Below are 14,257 nucleotides of genomic sequence, written 5' to 3'. Positions count from 1 at the left end.
CCCATTGTGGGCAACTGGCAATCAAATAGTGCGCTTCAGGGTTATCTGTCCAGAGGAAGAGAGGACAGGCATTTATCCACTGGCTGCCCTCCCTGCTTTGTTGAGGGGTACCTTTAGGGACTTTCATGGCCCTACATGCTCCTGCCTGGAAACTCCTGGGAGCTTTAGAGAGAACCTTGAGGCAGAGAAGAGGATGGATAGTCAGGGGACAGTGGGTGCCTGGAGTAGGACATTCTCTCCAGGCAGGACCCATCCACTGTAGCTGTGGCTGAAACCAGTCCCGCTAAGAGGATGTGACGGAGGGTGCCAAAATGCATATCTTCAACAAACATTAGGAGGCTTGGGGTCTAATCGCATCTTTACTTACCTTATATGTGATCCCGAGAAATGTGCTGAAGCTGTCTTACACCTCATCTGCAAAATGGAGCCAGCCCTGCTCCCCAATGTCAAACGAGGTAACACAGTAGCTTGAAAAGGGTAAAGTGTCCTCAGCACAAATGCCAATGGCTCTGCAATGTGGATGTGCCAGACACTATCCTAAGTGCTTGACATACGTGATCTCATTTGAAAAGCTTAAGACCCTCCAAAATAGGTATTGCATACTCCATTTTTCCAATTAGAAAACGGAGGTACAGATGCTGGTTAGCACTGTGGCGGGAGTTGTAGAGTCTTACAGCTGGGATTGGAATCCATGGCAGCAGGAATCCAAAGCGTTTGCCCTTCACATGCACAGCTTTCCTTCGGGTCAAACGGAGAGGGCGGCCAGAGGAAACAAACTCTGGAATTTAGGGTGATCCTAAGTCCAAGCAGTGCACAGGAGCTAGGATGTCAGGGAAGATGAGGTTTAATATCCAAGATTGGCCAGGGGCAAGATTATTGAAAGGCATAATTTAGCAGATGCTTCTCTCATTCACCTCCGTGTTCAGTGAAAGGCTGGGAATTGGCCAGGAATCAGAGTTAAATCATCTGGCTTTGATTTTTTAAGTGCTTTGAAGACCTTAATAAAGTCATTCATCTGTACTTCCATTTCTACACCCGGAACTATGTCTGATTATATCGTTGCTTTTATTTCATAGGGTTCTGAAGAAAATAAAATAATGAACACAAGAAGGGCTTTGAAACTTTAGAGTGCTATGGAAATTTTACCCTTTTACTAATGACTGCATAAAGAGACCATAGTGTTTCAACTATAGGAAGGGTGTATTAAAGTGGTAGCAATGGGGGAGATCATAACTGGCTGCTTTTCTTCAAGAGCAACACTTTACACATTTAAAAACAAGGTTCTAGTTCTCTTTAGTCTCCCACAGGGTTTGAGAAATTTCGGCTTCCTCAACCTGTACTTTCTAAATGTTCTGAATTTGGAAAATACTCAGCTACACAGAAGGATCTGATTCTTCCTCCCTCATCCCTCTTTTAAAAAAAAAATTATTGATTTTTTTACAGAGAAGAAGGGAGAGGGATAGGGAGTTAGAAACATCGATCAGCTGCCTCCTGCACACTCCCTACTGAGGATGTGCCTGCAACTAAGGTACATGCCCTTGACCGGATTTGAACCTGGGACCCTTCAGTTCGCAGGCTGATGCTCTATCCACTGAGCCAAACTGGTTACGGCCTCCCTCATCCCTCTTAACCTCTCGGCTGATTCACTGAAGCGGCACCAGCCTCTATTTTGTTCTGACAATGAGGGGGATCCTATTTAGAGATGCCTTTTAAAAGTTCTTCAATGTAGAAATAAAGATTCCCATCTAGACACCTACTCTTTCCTTGGTATCAACTATAAATTCAGCTCCAAACCTGGTACTTAATCCTGGTTGTAGGATCCATTTTCGTCTCGTATGTGAGAATATCTCCCTCTCTCCCTCACACTCCTCATCTTCTGATCGTGGGGCTCTATCTTACCCTTAACTGTATCTCTTTCCCCCTACCTCGGAGCCCCCCATGAGTCCTGACTTGCAGAGGTAATATTAACCTCTTGCTGTTATTCTTCCTGGGTCTATAATAATTGCCTCCTTCTTGATATTCTCCAAATATCAACTGCTATAAAACTTCTCACCCATGGGTACGCAACATCTTTTTCTCTTTTTAAATCCCATCTCTTCTTGAGTGACCCCTACTACTTTCTTGCAATGGTGCTTTGTGAGCTACCCACCTGCTCTCAAGTTACTGTGTTTCCTCTGCTTCCACGGGCTGTTTTATCACGTTCTGGAAGCTTCCTGCCCTCCTGTTCTATCTCACTTACCATTCCCTGAGCATCTCTTCCAACTCAGTGCATGTAGGGCAGTTACACTTCATATTTTGCTCACTGGGGGTTGAGCCATTGTTCAGTGGGAAGGTATGGTATTCACATGGGTAATATACCAGAGAACGCATCCCAGAGCTTCTGACTTCATGGAGATAAGGGGAAGCTACTCAGCCAAGAGGTAAATTGAAGCCTTATTTTTTCCAAGCAGAGTTAAGATTATGGGTAAATAAGAGGTTATAGGAAATCAAAGGCTTAATTCAGTGATAAAGATTCTGAGCTTTGGAAGGAGCCATCGTGATTATTACCTTTATTGTCATATCATCACTCACATCCCTGCCTTTGTTTCCTACCTAGCACTCCAGGTTTCTGACATCAGGCTACTGCTTCACACTTGCCTACATCCTTTCACTCCTTGCCAAGGACTCCGTAGCCTACATTTGAGTCATCATGATGCCTCATCACACATATATGTGAACATTATCATATTTCATGCTTATAGCTCATTGTGTAAGCTAGTATTAGCTCTACATTTCATATTAAGAAATTGGGTTTTAAGGAGTGTGAGTTGTCTAAAGCAGTGATTTTCAACCCTTTTCATTTCATGGCACACATAAACTAATTACTAAAATTCTGCAGCATCCCCCAAAAATATGCTTTTCCTGTCTAACAAAAAATAGGTATACTTTTGACTCATTCACAATGGACTGCTATTGTTTTGTTGGCGGTCGCCATTTTTTTATTTGACAAGCTAAGAGGGGAAAAGTTAGTGACCCTGACTAATAGTCAGGTATTGCATCTTTTAAGAATTCAACTGTCTGGCACACACCAGTTGAAAATTGCTAGTCTAAAGACACATGGGTAGTAAGTGACAGAGCAGTAATTCAACCTAAGTCTGCTTAAGCCAAAACCCATCCTCCTTCCTTTATGCTTCACTTTCCCTGTGAAAACCTTTTGCAATCCAATGATGAGATTTTTACTGTGTTATCCCCATCATAGTCACCAAAACATGTAACTACTTCTAAATATAAATCCAACAAACTTATTGCTACTAAATTTCTGAACTTAAAGGTTGACTTTCATCTATCTTTATATTTTTCTCTGCAGTTGTCAGGTGAAACATGACACATTCATATCTACCTTTCTGTTTTCACTTAATGTCAGTGAGGGAGCAACTTTCATTGTGTCAAAGAAAAACAACCTGTTTGAGGTTAGAATCTCTGCCATGAGCTTCCACAGCCCTCCATGATTACTTTAACATCACTCCCAAAACTTTTATTACAATGAACCATATTTGTCCATCTCTCCAATAGACAATGAGCTCCTTTAGGCAGGGAAAGGTTATTCATTTCTCCAGGAAATTAGTGCCAGATGTGATATAGACAGCCTTCAAAAAATGTTGAATAAGTTCAGGCATTGAAAGAATTCAAATTATGCAACCATGATCTTTTTGTGGATTTCAGTTCCCCAGCATATTGTTAGAGGATTTTTGCAAGTACTTTATTTTTTAATATCAAAAATCCTTTTAAATGGAGATGAGTTCATTAGTAAAATGAGTCCTTAATATATTTCAGTTTTTTATTTGAAATATATTTTTTAAAATTTATGGAGGTATGAAATGAAGTAAATATAATGACTTTCTAAGATTGACCCAGGGGAAAATATCTCCAGTGAAATGACAAAGATTACATTTAATCCTACTCATAATTATTTTTAGTTAATTTCAAATATCTTTAATTGAATGTAATAACTTTCTAAAATGTTCACGAAGTTTTGTTTTTATTGATTTCAGAGAGAAGGAGGAAGAGGGAGAGAGAGATAGAAATATCAATGATGAGAATCATCTATAGGCTGCCTCCTGCAAGCCCCCTACTGGAGGTTGAGCCCAAAACCTGGGCATGTGCCCTGGCGAGAATCAAACGGTGACCTCCTGGTTCATGGGTTGATGCTCAACCACTGAGCCACTCCCACAGGACTGTGCTATGCTCTTTACCTGCCCTGTCTATGGGCATTCTCACCACCTCCTCTGAGGCATCTGTACCATTAGTAGGTCACAGTCACAGAAACCTAGGCTTAGTGACAAGAGGTTAGCTCAAGGTCACAGAGCTAGTAAATGGCGGAGTCAGGATACAAACCCATGCGGACTCTAATTATAAAACTCACCTTTTACAAAACAGGATTGGAGGATGGCTGGTATTAAAGACTGCAATAAATGTGAATACAAATAAAGGGTGTCCCAAAATTCACGCAAGAAGTAATTTTGATAGAAAACACAGGTTTATAATTAAAAATTATAAATTTTTTATTGATTCATAAAGCATATAGTATAGGGTTATGTATGGAAGAGCATATTGGGTAAATGGCCTCCACGGCTTTGCTGGAACATACACAATCTTTTGTTGAAATTTTCCATGACCGTTTTGCATAAATGTGGCTGAATTTCAATGAGGCTCATTTTCATCTTGATGGCTTGGTTAATCGACAAAATTGTTCATTTGGGGTTCAGAAAATCCATGAGTGATTGTTGAGAAACAAATGCATCCACAACATGTCACTGTTTGCTGTGGATTTGGGGCTGGAGGCATCATCGGACAATTCTTCTTCGAAAATGCGGCTGCTCAGGCAATAACAAAAGAGTGCGCCTGTGCCAGCAAAGCCGTGGAGGTCATTTACCTGATATGCTATTCCATACATAACCCTATACTCTATATTTTATGAACCAATAAAAAATTTATAATTTTTAATTATAAACCTGTGTTTTCTATCAAAATTACTTCTTGCGTGAATTTTGGGACACCCTTTATTAGCGTCCTACCTTCTATGGGCTTCTCCAAACAGGTCACTCTTTTTTGAAATTCTAATTCCTATTTGAAATCCCCAGTGGGAGGTCACCAGGGAACACCAGGGGGACTACTTTTGTTACGTGAGCACTGTCTTCAGAAATACATTTCTCTGAAAAATCAAAGATGTTCTTCTCATTAATCATCACCAGAGCAGTTACTGCCTTTGTGCCTGAATGGCACCATCCTTCTCTGCTGCAGCTAACAACTCCTTTCTAAGAGGAGTCAGTGGTCCCATGAGGTGGGATGGCGGGGGTGGGCCACCTATTCACGAAGCCTCTTTCTGCTTCCTCCCAGGTGCACGGCTGGCTCGCTTTTGCCAGCCCTCTCTGCAGTTAGGCATGCTCACGTGATGAAATCCCTCTCAATGCATAGTGAGTCAAAGTAACAGGTGTCACCAGACACTTTCCTCCAGCTCTCCAGCTCTCTCTGCTGCTTGGAGACCGTGGAAGCCAGGTGAGGCCACAAGATCTTACACTTGCTATTGGCATTGTTGACCCCAAGAAAGGAGATACCTACCAAGAAGGGCGCCTGGGGGCTAGCTCCACAAGTTTTTAGTGTGGCAATAGCTTGGATTTTAGCACCTCTTCTTCAGAATGAGAGCAAACACCCAGAAAGAAAATGTCCTAAAGATTGTCTTTCACCCTCAATTAATTTCACAGTGGTGGCAGAAGTTTTATTTCTGTTGTTATTCTTTATCCTAAATAAAGTAACAAAAATGCTAATTTGAAAATATCTTGGGCCATTATTTCTAAGCATTGCCATTTTTGCCGAGGCAAAGCATGGGGTATGCAATTATATAAAAGACAGTCTTCCTTATAGAAGTCTCTGCCTCAGGATGTCCTTGAGAGACAGCATGACATAATCATCAAGAGAAAATGATCTTACAATATATTTTTGATTGGAAAGGAATTCATTCATCTTATTCTAAGAGATTCATTTGCAGCCTTACTGTGTACCTGTCCATGTCCTGGCCCTTGCAGATTTGACTATGATGCAGAGAGACATTGCCAGTGATTTCAGGTACCTTATACCCTGACGGACAGTTATAATACAACTAGAGGCCCAGTGCATGAATTCATGCACCAGTAGTGTCCCTTGGCCTGACCTGCAGGATCGGGCTGAAACCGGCTCTCCGACATCCCTCAAGAGGTCCCAGATTGCAAGACGGCACAGGCCAGGCTGAGGGACCCCACGGGTGCATAATCAGGGCCAGGGAGGGATGTGGGAGGTTGGCCATTGGGGAAGATCCTGATCGGCCAGACCCCAGCAGCAAGCTAACCTACCAGTTAGAGCGTCTGTCCCCTGGTGGTCAGTGTACGTCATAGCGAGTGGTTGAGTGGCCTTAGCATATCATTAGCATATTAAGCTTTGATTGGGTGAATGGCTGACCTGTCAACCAGACACTTAGCATATTAGGCTTTTATTATATAGGATGTGATAAATGCTAAGATAGAGGAAATTTGGGGTTCTATGACAGCACCTGATCTAAACTTGGGGTTGAGGATAGATGGTGAGGTCCTTTCAGTTTCAGTGACATCTAAGCCAAAATCTGGAGGTAAGGAGAGGCAGGAAGAGTGGTACTATGAGATTTGGTGTGTGTGATGATCAAGAGACATGAGATAGCAGGGCATATCCTGGCATCAGAAGTAATTCAATCTAATTGCAGACCATGTAATGAAGTGGAGCTTCCTCTTGCTCTAGGAAGCATGTGGAAACCATTACATAGCCATCATTTTTATATGATAAGGCGATGCCACACTCTGTAGGGTGCTTGGCTTTCCATTGCCAGGACAGAAGGAGGGGCGCATCTGCCAAGCAGATAGAGCTGCAGGGCAGAGGGTTTTCTGGAAATGCCAGCTCCATGGAGCCAATTGTCAGCCTAGAAGTAGACCAGGCATTTTTTGTAGAGTATATTGAAGGCCAGGCATAGAGGTAGAGGAATCAGTTGATTAAAATGTAATGTTTAAAGAGACAGATTGCCAGCAGAGGTGGTTAAGGAGAAGAGCATAGTGGGAACAGGATGGTCTAAGAGCTGGATAAGTTTCTCTTCTTGACCCCATGATGAGGATCAGGTTGAAATTTTGAACTCAAGCCCGAATAGATATATTACTCTTCATTTATTTAATTATGGGGAATAGTGGCATATAGTTCTCATAAGAGTTTGGATTCAGTCCTTCTCAACTTATCCTTTTGTCATCTTTATCACCTCTAGATCAATACTCTAGGTCTCATGGTCTTATGTCTGGACCTCATTTTCCAGAATCAGTAAGTGTACAATCTTGAAAAGTGTCTCCAGTTCTAACATTTTTAGATAATCTAGCTTATACATTACTGATAGTGACACAATATTCAGGCATGTTTATGATCATTTTCACATAATTGGGTTTTGTTATTTGGGGATTATAAAGCCAGGACAAGGGAAATAGTACCCTGAGTGTATGCATGCATCCCTCAAGGTGCTGATAAACCATAGGAACAGATTCAGCTCTTAATCACACTGATTGCTGGGAATCATCTTAATTGCTGCATTCACAGAGATGGTGCAGTTTCGTGAAGTGCTGAAGAAATTACTAGAATTCATTTCACTTTCCTATAGCCAACTAAGAACAGGGTGCCTTCTAGACCAGCGAACCTTTTGAGCTCAGCGTGTCAGCATTTTGAAAAACCCTAATTTAACTCTGGTGCCGTGTCACATATAGAAATTTTTTGAAATTTGCAACCATAGTAAAACAAAGACTTATATTTTTGATATTTATTTTATATATTTAAATGCCATTTAACAAAGAAAAATCAACCAAAAAAATGAGTTCGCGTGTCACCTCTGACACGTGTGTCATAGGTTCGCCATCCAGGACCCTGGCTTCCTGACCTGCTGTTATTTTCTCTTAAAATTCTCTATAACTGAAATATTGTTGAAGAAATGTAGTTATCCAAAGGTATAGGGGTATCACTTTTAGAAAGAAAACAAATAAATCTTTCTAAAAGGGTACTGCCAATTTAAACACTGAATTTATATAAGTTTTAAAAGGAACAGGCAGACAAAAGTTATTTAATAGAAGGTAACAGGGCCCCATTCAACATTTGGCTCTCATTCAGTAGTAGAATATCTAAATTTCAGGGCACGCTTAAATAGTGAAAAAGCTTTCTCAGTACTAAAAAGGCAAAGCTATATAACAGGAGGTAACAACTACACCAGTAAACTGGCCTTTGAAGAACATTCACCTCTTTTATAACTAATAATCTTCAGAGGAGATAACTATAATTGTAAATAGGCTCTTTATTAATTTTGGATCCCACATTTTATAATACCAAAGCTCTATTTTTTGGCCTTCTAAGCAAAGTAAAACAACAAACTTTTATTGGATGTCTGCTCTACAGAAGATCAGGAGAAGTTCTTAGTACATATGCCTGCACATAATAAGTGCTCAATGAACAACTGAATTATTGTTGAGTATACATTTATTATCCACAAATGTTAAAATAAAATTGCATTCTGGCTGGAATAGCCCAATTTTTCAGAAGTGTACTTCCATCTGAAAACATGTTCTTGTCTACTGAATACAAAACAGTTACCTTGAATTCTGATGCCAGTCTTTGAGGGTAATAATATGTTCTGCATTTGAAGTCTGCCCATCTCCTGGATTGCTGCATATTAAAAATGTGTTCTGTGACTGGGAGTATTCTGCTATTAGATGGCCTTCAGCAAAGTGATCAGCGACCCTTTGCATTTTGTTACATTAATTGAGCCAATTGAAGGAGAAACTTGACTAGAAAACTATATAAATCTGAATTAGCCAAGCTTTTACAATGACTGAGGCCTCTAGGATTTTCATCTGGTAGATTTTCTGCTTTGTTTTGACTTAGTGTCTGGATGTTGATGTATATATATAATGAATGTGGGATGCTTCGTATTATGGAGTGAGGTGACTGGTGGGGCTTAAAAATTGAATGATAGCGCTGGAAAAGGGCTTGGAATCAACTCAGAGTCAGATAAAGTATAATAAAAGTGAATAAAGTTGGAGTGATGGTTTATGGTGGGGTGATCATGGACTGTCATATTCTGTGTTGTGGATTACTTATAGGTTTCTTAACAGGAAGGCACTCAGAGATGCTAATACATGGTTTTTAACTCTATCTGTCAAGTACAATATTTAAATGTTCCATTCAGAATAGCTATTCTGGCAAGAATTATGGAGAATTTTCTGGGCTCTGCTCTGATTTAAAATGTTCATGAATATTGGGTCACAAGCAAAGTCTCCCCAAATTCAAGAAGATTGAAATCATACCAAGCATCTTCTCAGACCACAATGGTATGATATTATAAATAAACTACAATAAAAACAACACAAAATACTAAAATGTCCATGAAAATAGGGGACATACAAATGGCCAAGAGACATATGAAACATGCTCAAAGTCACTAATCATCTGAGATATGCAAATCAAAACAAAAAAGAGGTATCATCTCACACCTGTCAGAATGGCTACCATCAACAAATCAACAAACAATGCTGGCAAGGATGTGGAGAAAAGGGAACCCTAGTATACTGCTGGTGGGAATGCAGACTGGTGCAACCATTATGGAAAACAGTATGGAGTGTCCTCAAAAAATAAATATGGAACTGCCATTTGACCCAGTGATCCCACTTCTAGGAATCTATCCTGAGAAACCCAAAGCACCAAACAGAAAGAATGTATGCACCCCTATGTTCATAGCAGCACAATTTACAACAGCTAAGATCTGGAAACAGCCCAAGTGCCCATCAGCCGATGAGTGGATTAGAAAACTGTGGTACATCTACATGATGGAATACTATGCTGCTGTAAAAAAGAAGAATCTCTTAACTTTTGAGACAGCATGGAGGGACCTGGAGAGTATCATGCTAAGTGAAATAAGTCAGTCAGAGAAAGACAAGTATCACGTGATCGCACTCATATGTGGAATCTAAGTAACAAAATAAATTGATGAACAGAGTGGATCCAGAGACATAGAGGCATGGAACAGAGTGCAGAATCTCAGAGGGAAGGTGGGGGAGGGTGTGTGGGTGGGAGGTAATCAACCAAGGACCTTGAATGCATATATGCATAACCCATGGACACAGATAATAGGGTGCTGAAGGCCTGGGCCGAGGGGGGGCAGACTAGAGGGGGTCAATGGGTAAAAAGGGCAACATATGTAATACTTTCAACAATAAAGAATTATTTTATATATATATATATATATATATATATATATATATATATATGCAGAGATTCACAGGAGGGACACTTTGCTTGTATTTGGTGATGCTTGGGGAAGAAATAAGGGGAAAATGGTGACGCAAGATTTGTTAAGCGTCGCTTTGTAAGCATGGTGTACCCAGTGAGATTGGAAACATTTTCTTCTCTACAAATCTAGGGGTGCTGAGGAAGGTAGACTCGCCGAGCAGAGCTGTTTCCTGAGTGCGATGTTTGTGGAGACAGGACTCTCTATCCCAGTGGGGCTGCCTGTACTGGTAGGGTTGCACGTTGGCACCCAGTTGGTAAGCTATGGTACAAGAGCAGGATGAGAGCTGGAGGCACAGGAGGGCATACCTCTGTGCAGAACATGACACGCCGCCTCCAGTTCTCCAGTAAAACGACGCACATCACCAAATGCCAAGTGTGAGGGCATTTCTTGAGGAAAATGGACAGAGCTCTGCACCCAAGTCTGATGTCAGATGAGCCTTCAAAGCCTCTGCTTTTTAAAAGAACAAAGTGAGAAGCACAAACACACGAGGAGTGGGAAAAAGTGAGGGAACATTGAGCTGTTCTGGTTAATGGTTCAGGACTCACTTAGAGAGAGACCCCGAGTGGTCGTGAGCCCCACTTTCTGAGAATCTCTGGGAGCCTTTTACCCGGGGACTGTGCAGTACTTCTGAACATGTTTCCATCCAGAATGAGGAAAACGAGGTTTGAAGAGAAGGCATTCCAATATAACAGGAGGAACTAGCAGATGAAAGACAAGAAGAGCATTAAGATACATGACATGCCTGTCATGTGCCAGGCACTGTGCTTGGTATGTTCTTCATAACGGTCCTACTTTACCTGCATGTTACAGAGAGTAAGACCAATGCTGAGAAAAGCGTATGTTAATGAGTAAAAGTCACACTCTACCAACATGGATAGTTGACTCCAAAGTCTCCTCTTTACTATAATACCTTGAATTTGGGGGAGAAACACATTTTCTTTTCTGAGGTTAAAGTTTGCAATTGGTGCAGGCTGTATGTGAGAGTGAAGTAGGAGAAGGAAAAACTAAATTTTATTTCCAGCCAACGGTTGTTGCCTCTAACAAAGATATTTCGATTCGCACTGTGATACGAAGTCCTGATGCAACATATTTTTGAGTGTTTCTGATTTCAAGGTTCTTCTCCGAGTGGAAAACAGCTGTGCGCTAGGTAACATTTGCAACCAGACTCGAGGATTAGATGCAGAACTTTCCACAACATTAGCAGTGGAGCCCGTGTGGAAGTGTCAGTATTGATTGCAGCCTGATAATTGTCCACGCTGAAAGGCTGCCCCCCTCCTGTTGCCTGCATGTTTTCTTGTTCACAGGAGGCAGATATTTGGAAACACGCTGGGAAGGGGAAAACTCAGCTGGCAGAATTGGAATTCAAAATTATAATACTGTCTTAATTTAGAAAATTAAATGTCATTCTGAATTCTTTTATGGGCCATGCTGGAACAAAGCTATAGTTTGTCTGCTGTGGGTTGCATGTGCTTTTAGCCCCTCACCCCCATTTCGGGGGGGGGGGTTAATTCTCACTCAAGGATATTTTCCCATTGATTTTTTAGAAAGAGTGGAAGCGGAAGGGGGAGGAGAGAGAGAGAGAAACTTCAATGTGAGAGAGACACATTGATCGGTTGCCTCCTGCGCACACCCTGACCCAGGCCAGGATCAGGCCTGCAACCGAGGTACATACCCTTGACTTGGAATTGAACCCGGACCTTTGGTCCACGGGCTGACGCTCTAACCACTGAGCAAAATGGCCAGGACTATTCAGCCTTTTCTAAATGTTCTCTCTTCCAGGAAAATTATTGGCAAATGGCTAAGCCTGTGGAAAGGTCTGCCCTAACACATCTGCTTTGGTTTTCTTACCTTTGCTCTCTAGGGTCTGTTTACTTTTCCTGATCATTTTTCTCATTGGAACCAGACCTTAGGAATTCTGAATGAAGCATCATGGCCAGTTCTGAGCTAGGAGCCTAGTTGCTACCTGTAATTGATCCTTTCTGAGGGACATATTTCCCAATCTAATCTCTTTCCCGAGCGTCTCTGGCCACACCATCTGGTGAGGGTGACATTGTAGACTGTGATACAGGGAAGCAATCCCTCAGCTGCTCACGCAGCAGGGGATGGAAAATCAATGAGAATATTTTAAAATGTAAAATGCGAGTGATGGCGAGGGGAGGAGGTGCTCTCTAAATGGAAGTAAAGCTCTCAGGGCTGCCAAATTTTTAGTGGGCGTTTAGTTGTTTTGCTTCTAAAAGTCTTGGACCAAGTTCCGTGGGGCTGAGCCTGCCTGGGAGGCAGCCTGCTCTTCCTGTACCTGTGTGTCTCCCAGCGGAGACTGCCTGGACCATGCTTGTGCCCTGGAGTTACAGGGCTAACTTCCTAGCTGTCCTGCAAGGACTCGCGTGGCGGCGGTTCATTTCTTTCCTTCAGCAAACCATACATTCAGTGTTTCCACTGATGTTAGCTCCCGAATATGCTAAACATGGGACTCAAGATCAGAAGACTTGGTTTCAAGTCTCAGCTTGACCACTCATGATCACTCAAAGCTTTTTGAGTGTCTGCAGTTAATATAGGAAAACATATGTTTGAAGATCAATTGCAAGGAGGACGTAAAAACACTTTGTAACATATATTAGAATTTTTTGATATAAAGAGGTGTTGTGTTTCTTAGCTTGCCTTGAAATCTGCATCCCTAGTAAGGAGGTCTAGCTTTATTACTACTCTGTGTTAAACAGATTGAATGAAGTTTCTTTGCCTGTATCAGCTTCTCGCCTGTTTGACTAGAAACCCTTTGGCTCTACAGGTGTGTGATGCAACCACGCATGCTGGTCCTGTGCTATGAGGCCCAAGCTTTCACCACAGAGTATGACGTCATCTGGGTCTCTTTTGGATAATATTGTCCAGGAAACTTTGTGGTATTAGTATAGTGGTTAAGGGAACAGGCTGCAGAGCCAGACATAGCTGGATTCTAATTCTAGTTCTGCCTGTTACTAGCTGTATGCCATTGGACAAGACATCTCACCCTTCTAAGCCTCAGTATAGTCACCTGTGAAACCAGAGTAAGTATAAAGAATAAATGAGGTGATTTGTGAAAAGCTCCAGCATAGAGTGTGGTCCTCAATAAACAATATCTAGCATTATATTTAGAGTGATTATATATCTCAATCTCTGGGAAAATGTGGAAGATTTAACCAAGTGGCAGAGAAGCCTTTGATGGTGATGGTGATAATAATAACTATTATTATACTCTGTTGAGCACTTAATATATTTTAAACATAGCACCAGAGACTTTATTGAATTACTCGATCTTTACAGTATTTATAAAGTAAGTATTCTCTTCATTTTATAGGTGAAGAGAAAGAGATCTAGAGATGTTACTATTATAGAGAGTGGGCTTACTATTATAGTAAGCCCTCCCCATTACTTTCTCTCATATCCTGTTTATTTCATCTATACTAATAGTCACATTCTGAAAGGGTGTTGTTGCTTCATTTGTTTACCTGTTTATTGCCTCTCTTTACTCCTTAGAATGATGGTTCTTTGAAGATCCCTGCCTTATCCTACCTGCAAGGAACAACATGCAGGTCTGGCACCTGGTAGGTGCAATAAATATTTAGGGAAGGAAGGAAGGAAGGAAGGAAGGAAGGAAGGAAGGAAGGAAGGAAGGAAGGAAGGAAGGAATCCACTATGCTATTCTTTGGTATTTTCAGCTCTAATACAAATACCATTATTATTTTGGGGATTTTTTTTCTGATATTTAAGATTTTGATGGCAAGAATAGTATGTATTGCCTATTTTTCTCACTGGCCACTAAAACCAGGCTGGGCATCAAAACATGCTTAAAGTTAAACATTAAAGTCAATGTGCAAAAATTCAGTCTCAAAAAGGGGCATGATAGATCGATCAGACTAGAATTCTGGTCAA

The 14,257-nt window shown here is 41.2% G+C and overlaps 1 protein-coding gene across 1 annotated transcript in view; it reads right to left on the bottom strand.

Annotated features, from left to right (window-relative positions):
• The window catches only part of TRHR (thyrotropin releasing hormone receptor), a 33,827-nt gene that overhangs the window by 644 nt on the left and 18,926 nt on the right, over positions 1-14,257 (bottom strand). The window lies entirely within an intron of this gene.

Source organism: Myotis daubentonii, chromosome 17 (assembly GCF_963259705.1).
Source record: "Myotis daubentonii chromosome 17, mMyoDau2.1, whole genome shotgun sequence".
NCBI lineage: Eukaryota > Metazoa > Chordata > Mammalia > Chiroptera > Vespertilionidae > Myotis > Myotis daubentonii.
This window is presented reverse-complemented; position numbering and strand designations above follow the sequence as displayed.